This window comes from Marmota monax, unplaced genomic scaffold (assembly GCF_021218885.2).
Source record: "Marmota monax isolate L192 unplaced genomic scaffold, Marmota_monax_Labrador192_F-V1.1 WCK01_AAM20220418_F8-fsc00002, whole genome shotgun sequence".
Lineage (NCBI taxonomy): Eukaryota > Metazoa > Chordata > Mammalia > Rodentia > Sciuridae > Marmota > Marmota monax.
The window spans coordinates 24,914,785-24,933,896 of record NW_026693571.1 but is presented as its reverse complement, the minus strand read 5'-3'; positions in this window follow the sequence as shown (position 1 = coordinate 24,933,896).

The following is a 19,112-nucleotide window of genomic DNA, read 5'->3' as shown; positions in this document are numbered from 1 at the left end:
ACTTTTTTTTAATCAATCAGGAGTTGCCCTATAGATAAATATTATGTTTCAGTGCCAAACAAGTCCCTTTCATTCTGAGCTATTTTGAAGGTTTGAGCTATTTTGTACGGTCCTATGAGGTTCCAGTAACCTGGGGACATGATAATTCTGTCATGTCTGGTGGCAAACCCTTTGATCTTCTGCCTTTCTGTGTAAAATAAATTTGGGTACCTAACAGCAGGTTGTATCAGATCATGTTATCTTGTCCAAATTGCCAATCCCTTAAAAAAAAAATAATTCTCCTTTAATATCTGTCTAAAGTTCAACTTCAACAAACCAATTTTTCCAGTACTCCTACCTTCTCAGTGTCCCCATATATAAAACATGAATTCCCATGTCTTTACCCTGACTATGGATGGCCTCGAAGCTCACTCAGAGCTTCTGATGAAGTTCTTGATACCTGATAGCAATTTTAACATAATAAATAACCACTGCAGCAGACCCTATATGGGCCAAAATTCTTCCCTGACCAACTGCTATCTGGACCACTAAGGAACTCGACAAAATACATATGTTATATGTGCAAGAGGTAACCAGGACTGTGGTAAGCATTACTGAAGATCATCAATTTCCACAACCTTCTGCAACCCACTGGATTGGTGAAGCTCAGTGTGCAAACCCAGATTCGAATAGTTGTTACCTTAATATCTCTTTTTGTCATTTCAGTTATTCCACTTTTAGTATGCCTGGTCTTCAAGAAAAGGAAAAAAAAAAACAATAAAAAATAACTATGTTATGACTAAGATTCTCAATTCCTAACCACTTAGTGGTTGGTTCAACTAATTTTAAATAAAAAATATGAACAAGAATCCTCTACAGACTATTTTTTACATGCTTCTTTGTCTCTCTCAGGAGATTAATGATCAACTCAAGTTATTCATCAATTAACAACATTATTCTTGAACAAAAAGGGGAACTGGCAGTGCTACCATCCTGATTTTCATGAGATTCACTTGTTTATTTGCATCCATACAACACAGACCTCCTTCCTTTGAGATATTCCTCAAGTGGAGATGTTCTCACAATGACTATAGCCTGAATAAAATCATCAACTCACCCATCTGCTACACTTTGTCTTTCATAATCCCCACACTTTATAGTAGACTCTTTCTCTGATAGATCACTTATTATATAAGAATAAAATATAAATATTATGATAGTAATGATAAGGATCACAATCTCAAATTCTTAAAATTTGTGCCTATTTTCTGTTCTCAATATGTTATTTAGAGCAATGATTAAGTCATTATAAGTCTTTAAAGATTGATACCATCATTGAACTGCTGAGTAAAATCCCAGAACTAAGACATTAGATAACTAGCCTAATGGCCCAGAGCTTGTAAATTGTATGGATGGGTTGCAAACACCCTCTGGTCCCAAAGTTTGTTGTGCTCTTAGCATATATGCCAACAAATAAGGTTACTCCTTTAGAAGATTCCTCTGTATTGCTTTGTTTTTGGATCACTTTTGTGACTATCTTTCTTAAGGTTCTACAGTTCAATTGCTATAAACACTTTGCTTTTGTGGTTATTTAAAAGAGACAAATAAGACATGCTTTTCCCTCTAAATATAATTTGTTATATTATTTTTTTTAAATTTTACTTTCATGATGTGTTTTTACTGCCATTGTGTTTATATTTGTAAATCATATTTGGATATAGTTATTATTCACACAGTCTCTTGACTGCCTTGGTTTAAAAATACCTGCTTCATCATAAACCAGCTATATGTCATCATGGACACATCATTTAATCACTGTAAGCCTTTGTGTGTCCTCTGCAGATTGGGGATAATAATGTGAACTAATTCCACCAGTAGATGTGATGTTAAGTGAGGTAAATGAATGTAAAGCGCTTAAAAGAGTGCTTGGAACTTGAAAGTCATGTGATCCCATCATTTCATTTTAAAATTTTACATTTTATTGTAAAGTCTTTGAGGTTACCATACAGTTATTATTTCCCTTGACACCGCTTTTTGGGTATTCATTTATTTATTTAGTGATACTGGGGGCTGAACTGAAAGGTGGTTTGTACAGAGTTACATATCTTATCCTTATTTATTTATTTATTTATTTAAGGCAGCTAAATTTTCCAGACTGGTTTTGAAGTTGCAATCCTCCTGCCTCAGCCCCAGGAGTAGCTGCCATTAACAGGTGTGCATCAACATGCTTAACTTTAAAAAAAATAAATAAATAAAATTATTTTAGTTATAGGTGGACACAATACCTTTATTTATTTTTATGTGGTGCTGAGGATTGACATGCCTCACACATGTCAGGCCAGCATTCTACCACTGAGAAACAACCCCAGGCCACCGTGCTTAACATTTATACCCCATTTTTAAGATACCAACTCAAATTTATTAAATTTATAATCACTCAAATAATTCAGGTCAATTTGGCTGATAGCAGAGTCAATATCTTTATAATTCTTATTTAAACACTATATTATTCCTATTATTGCTCCATCTGTTCACATACCCTTGTGCAATACCCTGCTGTGAATTACTTGCAAGACCTGAAAACATGGTGATTTTAATGTATACACTCTTAAAAATTAAGTGGATATAAGTAAAAATATAGTGCATATGATACAAGTGAGTATATCTGTCTGTGTATATATATGTTTATATACACAATATAATTATATATTATATACAAATTTAATACAAATGTAAATTGTAAATTTATATATTATATATGATTATATATGTAATTATAATATATATTATATAACATATTATATTTATATATATAGTCACAATTTATATTTGTATATCAAAAACATTTTAATTTTAGTCTAGGTATAGTGACTCTGTACTTTATAAGTTTATTATCAGAAAGAAATTTGATAATGCCTATGAAAATATTTTATAAATTATTATTCATAAATTTAATGTACTAATATTTATATGAGTAGTATTTAAAAATTCATAACTATAACAAGAGAGAATCAGGTACTATGAAATTGATCTATATCTTAATATTTTCACCTGGAGATCTAACATCCCAAAGATTTCCAAAAATCAATTCATCTTCATCCCAACTAAGCAATCCATTTACCTAGCTTATAGTACAAAGTGCATAATGAAAAATAGCTGCAACCCAACCTATCCTTACTTCACTCAAATACTATAACTCTTAATCATATTATCTCTTTTAATTTATTTATTTCAAATAATCATAATTTCATGCTACTCTCATTTTAAATTTTGAGCTAATACTTACTATGGAAGATCATTTAGGTCTGTCCCTGAAGACCCCTAACTCTGACATGCACATTTCTCCCATGTCCCAATGGATTCATATTATTTTTATTAAATCGCTAATTAGTTCTTTCATTGATAAGCAAATACTTTTTTTCAGCTCAGCCACAGAGTTTGTTATCATTATGTTTCTTTACTTTTATTTTTCCCTCAAGTTAGTAATTTTCTTTCTTTTTAATATCCTGGGTATCTACCATTAATTCTTACTTCAGCTCTAGTACCAAGCTCTAAGAACACTTCTTAATACAGTTAAACATAGAAGCCAATATAACAGGTTTTGTCATCATTTGAATAATACTCCTGGACCATTGTTACTGACATTCCAATCCACTGCTTGTACAGGTCTGCTATAATAGATTACTTCAGCTTTTTTCTTACAATTAGCCTAGAAATTTTCGTCATCCTGCCCCTGCACTAGATTCCTTATTTCCTGAACTGCATGTTTTCCTTTGTCTTGATTTATTTCCTTATTTACGTATTCTGGATGCTTCAAAAATAGAGGTCTGCTTTTGAAGGATTATAGAGATTTGAATATGTCTTTACTTGATGCTCACACTTGATTTCAAAAGCTGGTTTAGCAATCTTTGCCCAGTCAAGTGATAGAAACTACATACAGGTTAAATAGTAGAAATTAGATATATAGAATTCATAACTATAACAAGAGAGTAATAATATGATACAAAATAAGTCTACATGTTGCCCTAGAAATGAAAGAGAGCACCTAAAAACCACAACTTGGGAAGGTTTGGATCTTTGGGAAGAGACAGTTCAGTTTGTGGATAGTAGAGCAGTTGGTAGGTAAGTCCAGGAGAGCCCTGGTCCTCAGTAACTGGGAAAGCAGCTAACATGGCAGAGTGCAGGAAGGAGGAGGTTATCAGCAAGAGGTGGCACAGGAATTCAGAGAGCTACAAAAGGGGTGGAAACCCTCCCAAGGTTTTTTGCACATTGCTGCAGGGTCATACAGAAGTTTGTGAAATAAAGCCAGGTACAAGTTTTCACATTAAGAAGGCTACACAATGTTATCACCAGCTGGAATTATAAGATTGCAGAGGAACTGAGGTAGGATAGAAGACAAAGGATAGGTAAAAAGGAGACATACAGGACAAACCGAGAGTGGTTGTGATTTAAAGTCCACTTTCAAATGGATTAAAAGTCCAGATTTAAAAGTAACTTTTGCATATCTTGATCATACACAGCACTATTTAATCAAATATTAGACCTTGTCCCCAGGTCCACCAATGTACTACAGTTTAAATTCACAAAGCAGAATGCATCAAAAACTAAGAAAGAAAGAAAATAATATTCCCTTCCCAGTAACGGTCAACACACCCAGTTACCAACACAAAGAAGATCAAAAACACCCGCTTAGATCAGGTCCCTGTACTACTGATATCACATGTATGAATATGCCTATGTGCAGTTAGCACATTCTTCTACGACGCCCACACTATGCTGTCTCTCAGAGTATATACTTCTTTCTTTCTCTCAATAAATTCAATCTGTGCCTCCCTAACCTATCCTTAAATTTCTTTTAGAAATGACTTCAAGTACTTTTCAGCCTGAATTGTGGCCCATATCCATTTTGGGGACCTCCCAACAGAACTGTGTTCTGGGAAAGCTTCATCAAATGTACACAGCCATACAACACACCATGCACACAATATACCACACACACTACACAAACATACATATAGAAACTTATGTACACACATCCACACCACACACAAATACCATACATACACATACCTTGTGCCACACACCATGCAGCTCTGACCACCTTGTTGTAGGCATCAGTGGCAAGAGAGGGTCTTCTTGCAGTTTCCTTCCAGTGCTCTCAACAGGGAAAGCATAGCATCATGCTCACTGAAAAGCAGAAAGACAGAAAACAACTCTATTTTTTTTTATCAGAGGGAATACATTAAAGAGAAGATTTGGAAGTAAGCAGCAAGAAATTGATAACTGACACTGCCGAATTTAGAACTGTTTTTAAGTCATTTGGGTTTTCAAAAGCATTTCTTCACTGTTTTCTAGATTTCAGTGCTTTTGCTGAAAGTTTGATGGCATTCTGATTTTTACAATCTTTACAGTGGGCTAATTTTTTCCTGCTCTATAACATTTTGAGCCTTCTACATGTATACTTAAGAAATGCTTCTGAGTATCTGTGAATTCCTGGGCAGAGGTCTCTTTTTTCCTTCCATGTGTACTGACACTTTATCATGATTTGTATTAGTGTGTGTGTGGAGTTTTGTTTTGTTTGTTTGTTTCTGTTTGTTTTATGTCTAAATTCACTGTGCTCGGACAGGCCTTTTCATTCTACAAATACATTTCCTTTAATTCTAAAAAATTCCTGTTTTATGTATATGATATTTTACTACATTTCTTACTGCTTGCTTTTTCTAGAATTTCTATTATGTAGATACTGAAAATTCTATATTGAGTATTTCATTTTTTTTCATACTCTGACTTCTCTTTCCATAATAAAAACTCCATGAAGTTAAGGATCTTCATTCCTTTGTGTTCACTGATAGATCCCAATTTCTAACAACAAACTCTAAGTCTTAATGGGAGTTCAATAAGCATCTGTTAAATAATTGTTTAATAAATATTGACTCATATTTTTGTTTCTTCCATCTTCTATTCCTTTTCAATATTTCCCTTATATAATATCCTGTCCTTGTTACTTGGGCAAAATATCTTCCATTTCTTTAGACTCTGTAATCATTACTTTAAGTTCTTTTCTGTGACCATTTCCTTCAAATGCCCTTCTTTCATGGTTTTTAATTTTTTTTTCTTCTATCACATTTGATGTTTCCTTAAATAACCTATAATTTAAGTCTGTCTAATAAAGTTTAGTAGAAACTTTATGGGCAGAAGATGAGGTATGAGGAAGCAGATTTAAATCAGAGTTAGTAAGTTAAGACTGAGAGAAAAAAAAGCAATGTTGCTGTAGAAACATAGAATATGCTAAAGTCATTGTGTGATTTGCATTATCTAATTCAGCTTTTACAATATATGTTCCTGGTCTTGGTTTTAATATTAATGTGGTCTTTAATTCCATTTCTGTCTGTGTCTTTTGTATAAAACTTCCTAGGCAGGGAAAACTGGTAAGACTAATTTTGAAGAACATTCTCAGCCTTGGATCTTATTTACCTAAATCTTTCCTAACTCTTAGTAAAATTCAAAACAAATGAGAAGACAAGTTTTACATATTTTTTAAGAGAGAGAGAGAGAGAGAGAGAGAGAGAGAGAGAGAGAGAGAAAATTTTTTAATATTTATTTTTCAGTTTTCGGTGGACACAACATCTTTATTTTATTTTTATGTGGTGCTGAGGATCGAACCCAACACCCCACTCGTGCCAGGCAAGCGCATTACCACTTGAGCCACATCCCTAGCCCAAGTTTTACAGATTTAATATTTACATTACAGAAAGTAAATAGGAAATCTAAGGGTACTATTTGGAAAAATAGAAGACATATATCTGAAATTCAGATTAAAATCTGTAGATTAGGATTCTGATTTTGGAGATATATGGTATATCTTGTTATAAACACAAACCATGATTCCCAAATTTAGCACCTGAGAGAATGGGTGAATGTAGGTACCATTCAAAAAAAGAGAGCACTTCAAGAAGTTTTCTTTCACCCAAGGTGAATTAGAAGATCATTTGGATCATCAGCGTGTATGACTAAAAGTTAGATAAAAATAAGGGAAAAATATGAATTAGAGTCAGCCAATTGATCCTTGTTAGCCTAGAGCCAGCAAAGCCTCCTTCAGTAAATCATTATAGGCCTCTTTAAGCAGATAGGTTTTCTCTTCTGTAAATCAACTTGTTTACACATCTATCAAAGAAAACATCACAAAGTTTGATTTCTTCATGAGAATAGAAACTTTTCTGTAGCTGTCAATTTTTGGTTTCAGAAAATTTGTTTATCTGTATAGCACTGAATTTGAATGAAAGGCTTGAAATGAAAACAATCTAATTTTCCATTTGTAACTTTGTGTGTGTGTTGGGGGGTGGTGTGCTGGGGATTGAACCCAGGGCCTTGTGCATGTGAGGCAAGCACTCTACCAACTGAGCTGTATCCCCAGCCCTCCATATGTGATTTATTTGAGTAGTACAATATTTACCAGAGAAATATTTGGTACCTCTATTTATTCCATTGATACAAAATTAAGTTAGCATACTTTTACCTTAAAGATCAGCATGTTTAATATCTCAAAAGGATTATACTTATAAAATTACATTAAATATTAGTATCACTTCAATATCCTCAAGTAAATAACAGTGCTGTTTTGCACAGATCAGGGTATTAAATGAAAATTATAAGAACCACATAGGTTAATTGGGTATTGGTTTCCTATTACTGCTATAATAAATTCCTGTAAAATTCTGGAAGTCAGGTATCCAAAAATGAATCTCAACTAGCTAAAATCAAAGTATCAGAAAGGCAATATTCTTTTCAGAGGCTCCATAACATAATATGACTTTGTCTTTTCCAGCTCCTAGAATTCCTTGGCCTATGGTTTCTTTCTACAGTTTCAAAGTGCATCATTCCAAACTTTATCCCCCTCATCACTCCTTTTCCTGCCTCCTCAACCTTTCTTGTAAGAGAAACTTTGTGATGATTGCCTTAACAGAGTAATCCAGGATAATCTCCCTACCTTAAGATCCTTAAGTTAATCATAGCTTCAAAGTCGGTGGTTAAGGGTTGAATATAGCTGTGTCTTCTAGGAGTCCATTGTGGTTAAAGTCTTGGTTGAAGTTTCCCTGGGAGGTGTTGAAAACATTGGGAGGTGGGACCTAGTGGGATTCCTTAGGTCATTGGAGTTATGCCTAGGAAGGTAGTTCTCATGGGATCCCCTTGGAAGACCTCCCCAAAGGGTGTAATAAAAGCCTGAGTCTGGTGCCACTAAGTTCTCTCTGTTTCCTGGTTCAGGATGTGACCACTTACTTTGTCACACATTACTTTCATTGCCATGCATCATTCACCATGAGGTCCTCACCAGAACTGAGCCATAAAGGCAAAAATCCCTTAAACATTCAAAACCTTTCATCTTTATAGTTATTTGCCTCAGATATTTCATTGGATAATAAAATCAGACTAATACATTTCTTTTGTCACATAAAGCAACATATTCATAGGTGGAGTTGTGTGCATCCTTGGCCTACTATTACCCAGCCCATCAACATTTTTAATCTGTACCTAAATCAGCTAATTTACATGAAATTCTGTTTAAACTAAGTTGATTAGATGACCTTCTCTCTTGCTATCTTTATAATTATTAGAGACAAACACTGAGATAGAAATACCAGCTTCTTAGGGAAGGTCCAATGATATAATTTTTCACGCCCCTTAATTCTTTGTACTTTGACTCAACAACAGTTCTTAAAAAAAAAAAAAAATAAAGTGCAATGACAAGAGTGAGATAAGTACTTTTTCTCTATTTAATGGTATTATTTCAGGTATCTGTTCCTTAAATCTATACTATGAATTATTATCTATCAAACTTAATAGTAATAGGTATGAATGACACAAATTTAAAAGATATATTATTATATTCAAGATATACATGACCAAATAAAGAATGTGTGTCAATGGATGAAGATTATGTTGTACTATAATTAACAATAAGTATGAACAAAGTTAATTGTTAGCTGGTTAACAATATTTTTACTTCTTTTTTGTGTTGGCTCTGTCTCTTGTAAGATGTATATTCTTTGATACTAACATTTTTGACATATTTCATATAGAGTTTTTTTCTTGATATGAAAGTAGTATGTACAAAATGGCAGGAACTATTTATTTATCCTAGAATAAAACTAATCTCTGCCTCTTCTTTAAATATTCATTAGTCACAAACTTGAGTTATTGCAAGAAGCTTTCATTGTGTGTCATCAGTGCTCCCCTTGAGATAACAGTAGCTTGTAGCGTCAAATATCTAGGACATATTAAGAAAGTAGGAGAACTCCTACAGGGAAAGTTAACAGCTTATGTGTACCTAACTCTCACAATCAACTCAGATGATTGTTGTGTTCCAACCAACTGTATGTTTGGCTGAAATGCTGAACACCTGTCCCAGTTTCAGTCACCCCTGCTGAGTGTGCCCATGCTTGAATCACTTCACAGATTAATTATTGCAATTCCTTAATGTTTTCCCTCCAAAAATGAGCTTTAAAGATAATGCAATTTATACACATTCAAATGTTATATGGAGATAGCTAAAATATGTAAAAGAAATGGAAAACTAAACTTCTCATTTATAACCAAATAAGACAGAAAGCATCATTTTCTGTGATGATTATCAGTTAGGATTATCCGACTGTGAACAGCAGAAACTCATTCTATCCAAATCAAGCAAAATAGATAGTATTGAAAGGATATTTGAAACACAGAATCCATTTGGAGGCTAGAAAATCACACTTAAAATCATAGAAACTAAAATAAGGTCCATAAAATAGATAGAAAATAATAGTCTCCTAGTAGGGTGATTATGGTCAGTGTTATACCCTTGGGATAACTGTAAATTCAACCATTTTCAGTCTCATTGCTATTCTACTCACTATCCAATTTAGAAGTAACAACATATTAGTTTATCCAGGAAACATGCCATTGATTAGTGGACACAGTGGGGAAGAGGAAATTTTTCCAAATAAAATTGGATGTGGTAAAAAGAAGTGAATTCTAGACATAGAAAACATATTAAATACAGACTGTATAAAAATGCAAACTTCTATTTCAGTTAGACTCCACTTAGATAAAAAAGATTATGCTTGTTTATGAGAGTAAGCAAGGCTTAATTACCTAAGTAATATTTGTAAATTTAAAAAATATTCTAATATAACTTCCAGTTTAAGCTTAAAGTCATAGTGAGCTAAAAACACAAAAACTTCTATATTTACAAGAGAAAAGTTGAGCACACGGTAAATTAGTGCCATTTAATAAACCTATCAAGTAATAACTGTGTAAGACAGATGTCCATCTCAAAGAATGACACTCACAGGTAGAGATACAAGCCAAGCATCTGCTTACCTGAAGAAAACAAAAACAAAAACACAACAATGGATTCCATATCATCTGAAAGGAATATAAGACTAGAAATTGTATGGGGTGGTGGTGGGCTGGTACAAGAGCGGGGTTGTAATCATAGAGGAGTTCCCACCATTTTACAAGATTTTCTTCAGGAACCTTTCCACACCCTCACAAGACAGATGAGAAAAGACACAGTAAAAGCTCACCCATGTAGCAGAGCCACTCAAATCTGTCTTTCTCCCAGAGAGGACCGAATCTGCAGTAAAAAGAAAACAGGTTGAGAACGTACACAAAAATCAATCTCATTTGGAAGAAGGGAACTCAACCCAGTCTCCTTGTCTGTATTCCTTTGGTAGGGCTGCCATAACAAATTACTACAAGCTGGATGACTTAAACAACATCAATTTATTTTCTATGAAAAGTTAGTTCTGAAAGACAAAAGTCCAAGATCAAGGTATCTGCATGTTTGGTTTCTTCTGAGGCCCTTCTCTGTGGCTTGTTGCTTACTACCTTCTTTCTCTGTTATCATAAGCCTATACTCTCTGTTCATACACCACCTTGTGTCTCTTTGTGATTCCATATTTCCTCTTACTATACAGATACCTGTCAGATTGACTTGCATCTCACTCTAACAGCATCATTTTAACACAATCAACTCTTTAAAGGCCCTATCTCCAAACACATTTACAGTTTGAAGTACTAGGATTCAAAGATTCAACACAGAAATTTGAAAGTGACACAGTTCAGTCAACAACAGTGTACACCAGGAAAAAAAATCAGACTTTAATCTAGAGAGGAAGAGCATCTCCAAACAGAATTATAAAGAATAGTGGAGAAAAACACCAAAACTAAAGTATGAAATGGGGAAAGCAAGAAAAGAAACTAGACCTATGTAGGTGTTATGGTTTGGATATGAGGTATTCCCCAAGAGTTCATACATGAGATAATGCAGGAATGTTCACAGGTGAAATTAATAGATTATGAGAATTGAAACTCACTCAGTGGATTAACCCATTTGATGGATTATTAAATTTGAACGGCTTACTTTGTGGTAACAGTAGGCAGGCAAAGTGTGACTGAAGGAAGTAGGTCATTGGAAGCATTATATTGTGGATGGCTCCTTGCACTCAAGCTCTTTCTGCTTCCTAGCTGTCATGAATTGAGAAACTTTCTTCTGCCATGCCCTACTTCTATAATTTTGTCCCCTGCTTTGGGCCCTAAGGAATCAGTTGACCACAGATTAAAAGTCTAAAACCCTAAGCCAAAAATAATTTTTCCTCCCCTAATTTGTTCTTGTTCATCACAGTGATGAGAAACCCAACCAATACATATCACCACTGAGAAGTGGGTTCTTTGTTTTGACTAATCTGTGTGGTTTTGAAATTAGTTTGAGAGAGAAGTTTGGAAAAGTTTAGAAATACAGGATGGAGAAGGCTTGGAATTTTGTAAACAGAGATTAATGGGTAATTCTAGTGGGAGCTCAAAAGGCCAGAATGGCAACAGGACTACTTAATAAAGACTGGGCTCAAGAGGTTTCACAGGTGAAGAAGAACTCTATTGGAAATTTGACTAAAGACTCTATTGAAAATTAGCCATTTTTGTTACATTTTGGCAAAGAATTTTTCTAAATTTTGTCCATGTCCTGTGACATTCTATGAGGCTTAATTTAAATAGAGGAACTAATTAATCTCTCAGAAGAAATTTCAAGGCAGCATAGCATTCAGGAAGTGGCATGGATATAGTTGGTACCTTTTATCCAAGTTTAATTTGATAAATTAAATTTCTTTTCAAGAAGAAAACAGAGTGGATTTTTTGTTGCTGTTGTTGTTGTTGTTTCATTTATATATGACAGTGGAATGCCTTACAATTCTTATTATACATATAGAGCACAATTTTTCATATCTTTGGTTGTATACAAAGTATATTCACACCAATTTGTGTCTTCATACATGACTTTGGATAATAATAACCATCACATTCCATCATCATTTCTAATCCCTTGCTTCTCCTTTCCCCTCCAAACCCTCTGCCCTATCTAGAGTTCATCTATTCCTCCCATGCTTTCTTTCCCTATCCCATTATGAATCAGCTTCCTTATATCAAGTAAAACTTTCGGCATTTGGTTTTTTGGGATTTGCTAACTTCACTTAGAATTATCTTCTCTAACTCCATCCATTTTCTCTTTTATTGCTGAATAATATTTCATTGTGTATATATGCCACTTTTTTATCCTTTCATCTATTGAAGGACATCTAGGTTGGTTTCACAGTTTAGGTATTGTGAATTCTACTGCTATAAATATTGCTGTGGCTGTGTCCCTGTAGTATGCTGTTTTTAAGTCCTTTGGGTATAGACTGAGGAGAAGGGTAACTTGAAATTTGGCAATAAAACTGCATGTAAAACTGGGGCTAAGGAAGTTGTGATTGTTGAAGAGATTATAGATACTAAAAAGATGCTGAGTACTTTATACAGAGACAATAGAAAATATGGCCTGAGGGCGTCTCAATAATTGACAAAACTATCCATCACAAGGTCAGGGATTTAAAAGTAAAAATTCCTTTGAGTATAGAGCATGGGGGTGCCTTGCTTGCATGAGGGTAGTACACTAGGAAGTGGTTTCACTCTATTAAGCTATCCAGACACTTAGAGGCCACTGTAGCCATAGTCCCAGGAGCTCTGTCTACTTCTCAAGATGGAAGCAGACCTTGGTATCATCCATATGGTGCTAATGCTTCAGTAATGCAGGATGCTGAAGCTAGGGGGTAATAAAGGCTTCAATTAAGATTTCAAAAGAAATTAGGCATGGTGGTGCACACCTGTAATCCCAGTGGCTCAGGAAGCTGAAATAGGAGAATTGTGAGTTCAAAGCCAGCTTCAATAATGGCGAGGCACTAAGCAACTCAGTGAAACCCTGTCTCTAAATAAAATGCAAAACAGGGCTGGGGATGTGGCTCAGTGGTTGAGTTCCCCTGAGTTCATTCCCTGGTGCCAGGAAAAAAAAAATATATATATATATATATATATTTTATATATTTTATATATATTTTATATATAAATATTATATAATATATATATAATATATATATATATATATAAATAAATAAATATATATATATATATATATATATATATATATATATATATATTTTTTTTTTTTTCTTCCCCAAAGAGTGCCTAGGAGGCCAGGTAAACTGTAGCAGGGTTGAAATTCCTGAAGGTAGCCCCTGAAAGAGTGATTCATGAAAATGTGGAAAGGAAGCCAAAGCTTCAGTGGAGACCCCAGAAATTAAAAGATGCCAATAACATGGAACATCTGCCAAGGAAAGCTATAGAAACCAAGCAGTAGCAAACCAAGGAAGGCCATGTGGGCTGAGAAGAAAAATTACATAAGGCTTTTGGAAAGAACATCACAATGCTCTATGCCCAACATGCTGGGATATGTTTGCCAGATGGATTTTGGGCTTGCTTTAGTTCCATCCCTTCTTTCTATCCCTATTCCTCCCTGTTAAAATCAAAATGTTTACTCTGTACATTGTATATTGGATATTTGTACCTTGCTTTTGATATTTAGAAAAGCACATGATCTCAGATACGATTATGTAGTTGGACTTTGAGGCATTGCAGAAACTGTGATTCCATTGCAGAAAAGGATTAAACCTGTTTTGAACTATAAGATGGGCATGAGCTTTGAGGGGCCAGGTACAGAATGTTATGATTTGTATATAAGGTATCTTCCAAAAATTCACATGTGAGACAATGCATGAATGTTCAGAGGTGAACCAATTAGGTTATAAGAGCTGAAACCTACTTAGTGGATTAATCAATTTAATGAATAATTAATTTGAATGTATTACTGGGCATCAACAGATGGCACATAGGGTATAGCTGAAGGAAATAGGTCACTAGAGGAATGAACATAGGGATTATATAATTCATGGCTCCTTTTACTTAAACTTTTTTTCTCTCTGTTTCTGCCATCAACTGAGAAGCTTTCTTCTTCCATCCTCTTCTTCATGATGTTGTGTCTCACTTTGGTCCTAGAGCTGTGGAGTCAGCTGATCATGGACTGACTCTCAAACTATGAGCCAAAAGAAAGTTTTCCTCCTCTAAGTTGTTCTGGTCACAGTATTGATGGTGTTTTGGTCACAGAAATGCAAAACCTGACTAACACAGGAGAAAAGGCAGAAATATTTGTGAATGCATACTTCCAGAACAGAAGTTCTTTTATGCTGCAGAGACTAAGACTATTAAGAATATTAAATCCCTTCCTCCATATACTCTACTACATTGATACACCTTTAGCGATAATATCAGTGGTTAAAGCTAGGAGGTCTACAAAGAGAAGTGCACTCTGACTAATGGTAGAAAGGGTAGCCTGAAAAACCATGAATGAAATTAAAAATAAGGTCAATAGATTGTGTCCTATAATGCCCACAGCAACAAAATATATCAAACACAGTACAAGTTATAATTAGATTAATATACATTCCCACCTGAGGGGACTATCACTTCAGCCATACACAACAGCAAGGAAAAAAAAATAAAAGAATGAAGCAATTATTAGAACCATATCAGATATGTCACATACATTGACTTTATCAGACTGAGAATTTTTTCTTTTCTTTCTTTCTTTTTTTTTTTTTTAAGTGGGGGTCTCATTAAGATTTCCCATCTCAAACTTGAAATCCTCTTATCTCAGATTCCTCACTAGCTGGTAGCTGGGATTACAGGTATGTACCACCATATTCATCATCTCAGACTGGGATTTTTAAATAACTATAATTAATAGATTAAAAGACTGCAGAAAAAAGTAGTTCAAAATGCTATTTTAAATGGGTAATTTCAGTAGAAAAGTGGAATCTCTAAGAAAAAAAATCAAATAGAAATAATGGAAAATAAAAATTATTGTAAAATAAATTAAAAATGACTTGCTTTAGCTTTTCATTGCTATGACCAAAAGACCTGACATGAACAATTTTAAGGAGAAAAAGTTTACTGGGGCTCATACTCTTAAAGGTCTTAGTTTACAGACAGCCAACTCAATTCCTTGGGGCCTGAGGTAAAGTGGAATATTATGGTGAAAGAGTGTAGTGGATAAAAACATCTTAAAACATGTATAATCAGGTAGTAAAGAGAGCTGCCCTTCTTCACAGTGAACAAAATATATACAAAAAGGCATGTCCCCGGTGACCAACCTCCTCTATGCATACCCCACCTACCTATAGTTACTACCTATTAATCCCTATCAGCAGATTAATGAACTCATTAGGTTAAGGTTTTCATAACCCAGTCATTTCACCTCTCAACTTTTATGCTTTCATGCATTATTTCGAATATGAGCTTCTGAGGGACACCGAATATCTAAAGCACAATATTCCAACTCTGACCCCCAAAAGCTCATGCTCATCTCAAAATGCAAAATGCATTTAGTGTATTTTCAAAAGAGTATTCATTGTCTTAACAGTTCTAGGATTGCCCCAAAGTCCATAACCAAAGTTTACTCTGAGACTCAAGGCAAACTCTTAGCCTCTTAGCATGAACTCCTGTAAACATCAAAAGTAAGTTACATCTAAAATATAAAGGTATAGTAAGCATTTCCATTCCACAAAGGAGAAATGGGATATAGAAAAAAAGGATGGGACCAAAGAATGACCAAAATCCTTCTGGTTAAACATATTCTATAACTTCACATCCAGTGTCTGAAGCACATTACCTCTGATGTTCTTTCCAAAGGGTTGTGTAGTTCCACCCCTGTGACCTTCTTTGTTGCAGCCCACATGGCCTCTCTCTTGTCTTGTTTTTGTTCAATTTCTAGAGTTTTCTTAGGCAGCCATTCCATGTTATTGGCATTTCTTAATCTCTGGGTCTCTACTGATGCTTTGGATTCCTTCAGTCATGTCTACATCTTGCCTTCTCAGGAGCTGCCAGAAGGGACTCTGATCCTATTCTGCACTTTGCTTGGTCTCCCAGGCCTTCCTTTGAAATCTTGGTGAAAGCCTCCATGATCCCGTAACTTGGGCATGCTGCATCCCTGCAGAACCAGCACCTTGTGATTAATGCAAAGGTCTCCTGCTATCTCAAGCAGTAGTAAAGCCTTCAAGGACCCTGGCTGCAGCAGCCACTGAGTGTCTGGATGGATGAGCTCTGTAAAACAACTTCTGAGGTCACCCTATGCAAGCAGTAATTTTTACTTTTCTATGCTTGAGCCTGAGATAGGTGTGGCCATGCCAATTCCTGAGATGCCCTCAAGCTATCTATCCTATTGTCTTTGTTCAAAGTATTTGGTTATTTCTTTAGTGGATGTAATGTCTTTGACAGTCATAGCTTCCTTAGCCCCAGTTTTACTTTCAGTTCTTTGGCAAATAAAATCTTTCTGCTTTGCTTTCTGGTCCTGATTATCATAATAAACTTGGCTAAAAGCAGCCAGCATGACAATACCACTGTCTGAATGCTATGCTGCCAAAAAAAAAATTCCCTTTGCCAAATTAAGAAATTCATCACCTTTAAATTTAGCCTTACAGAAAATCTCAGGACATGGCCAAAATGCAAACATCTTAGTCAAAACATAACACAAATGGCTACTAGACCAATTTCCAATACTGTCATCCTCCTTCTCTGAAACCTCATAAGCTCTATTGTCTACAGTCCTGCCAGCATCCTGGTTTTCTAAACTCCCCGCAGAATTGCCCATTAAGTCCCCTCATGACATTCTAAAGCTTTTCCAGCTTTCATTGCTAAACCTTCCAAAAGTCCGCCCACAAATTCCAAAAAGCTCCAAAAGCTGCTGGACCACATGGTCAGGTTAATAACAGCAACAACCCCACTGCTTTGAACCAATTTCTCTTTTAGTCAGCTTTTTCACTGCTGTGACCAAAAGACCTGACAAGAACAATTTTAAGGAGGAAAGTTTATTTGAGGGCTCACAGTCTCAGAGGATTTAGTCTATAAATGTCCAATGACATTCCTCGGGGCTTGAGGTAAGGCAGAATATCATGGCAGAGGAGCTTAGTGGAGGAAAGCAGCTTACAAGATGGACAATCAGAAATAGGGGAGGGAGGGATTGAGGGAGGGAGGGAGGGGGAGAGGGAGAGAGAGAGAGAGAGAGAGAGAGAGAGAGAGAGAGAGAGAGAGAGAATGAATGAATATGAATGAATGAGAGAAGGAGCTCTCCTCTCTGTGGGCAAAATATGTACTCCAAAGGCATGCCCCCAATGACCCATGACCTCCTACCATACCCACTGTCTACAGTTGCCACACAATTAATCCCTATCAGCATTTTAATGAACTCATTATGTTAAGGCTCTTATAACCCAATCATTTCACCTCTAAGCTTTCTTGCATTGCCTCAAACATAAGATTAGGGGCCACCTTATATCTAAACTATAATATGCCTTTCATTGGGCTCACTCATACAGTCATATACTCAAATAGACACAAAAAGAAAAAGTTAACTTGAAAATAGGACAACATAAATGACAAAAATTAAATTAATAAAAAACAGTGAATAACAACTAAATAAAACAAGAGTGTATCTGATCTGTGGTATAATATCAAATAGTTCACAATAGATAGTTGGAAAATAAGAAGGAAAAAATGTTAGAACATAGTAGAAGGCATACTTACAAAAATAATGGCTCTATAATTTTCAAAATTAGTGACAGACACCAAATACCAAATTCAAGATGCTAAGAGAACATAAAGAAAAATAAATACCAATAAACCAAACAAACAAATGAGGTATATCATGCCAAATAACAAAAACTAAAGGCAAAGAGAAAAATCTTGGACAACTGGGGAATAGGCTGTGGTGGGGATAATGAGATCTTTACATACAAAGGGAAAAGGTAATTTTGACAGACTTCATATTAGAAACTATGCAAGCAGGAAAAAAAAATAGGGACAATTTTGAGGGGTTTTTTTGAGCAAAAAAACTTATAAATCTAGACTTTCATATCCAGAAATAAATAATAGTTTGAAGTTGAAATTATAGATTATCTGAAACAAATGAAACCTGAATTTATTGTCAGACTTACCATATATCATAGTTTACCTTAAATTAAATAGTCTTGAAGATTATTTGAATCTTGAAGAAGTTGTTGAGAATAATTTCAGAAACATGGCAGAATAGGAGGTCCCTAGCTCCAATTCGATAACACAATGATCTAACAGTCATCAGTAGAAACAAATGCCTTTGTGGGAGACTTGGGATCCAGGCAGAATGCTGTGAAACCCTGGTAAAGTTAAAGAACAAAACAGCTGCTTTGAGAAGGAAGTTCCAAGCATCATAGGCAGACTTTCCAAACATGGCCTCAAGTACAAATTGAATCTCACCTATGAAGGAGCTGGAAGGAGGCATACTTATCATTACTCTGGTTGTAGGCCACCAACTTCATTCACAATTATGAATCCTGAAGTGGCCCTCTGACCCAGCACTAGCACAGTACTTGGTCCTCTACAACCTGAGCAATGTCCACTTCTATGCCTGTTTAGATTTGATTAACTCAGTGCCAGATGTATACACTGAAATCAGTTTTACCTGTGATCTTTTAGGTCACTCTGATATTTACCTATATCCCCATTCAGCCATGGTGTAGGACTCCAGGGAACTGATGGGAGACACATACATCTGAGACTCTTGTTCAATAACACTAACCTAGGAACACTAACCTAGGAACTTACCGTAGAACATGAAGCAGCCTGTAACTAAAACCAACCCTTCCCTGTCATTAATCTGAAATCAGTCCTTCTACCTCAGAGTGCTAGAATTCACTTTCATC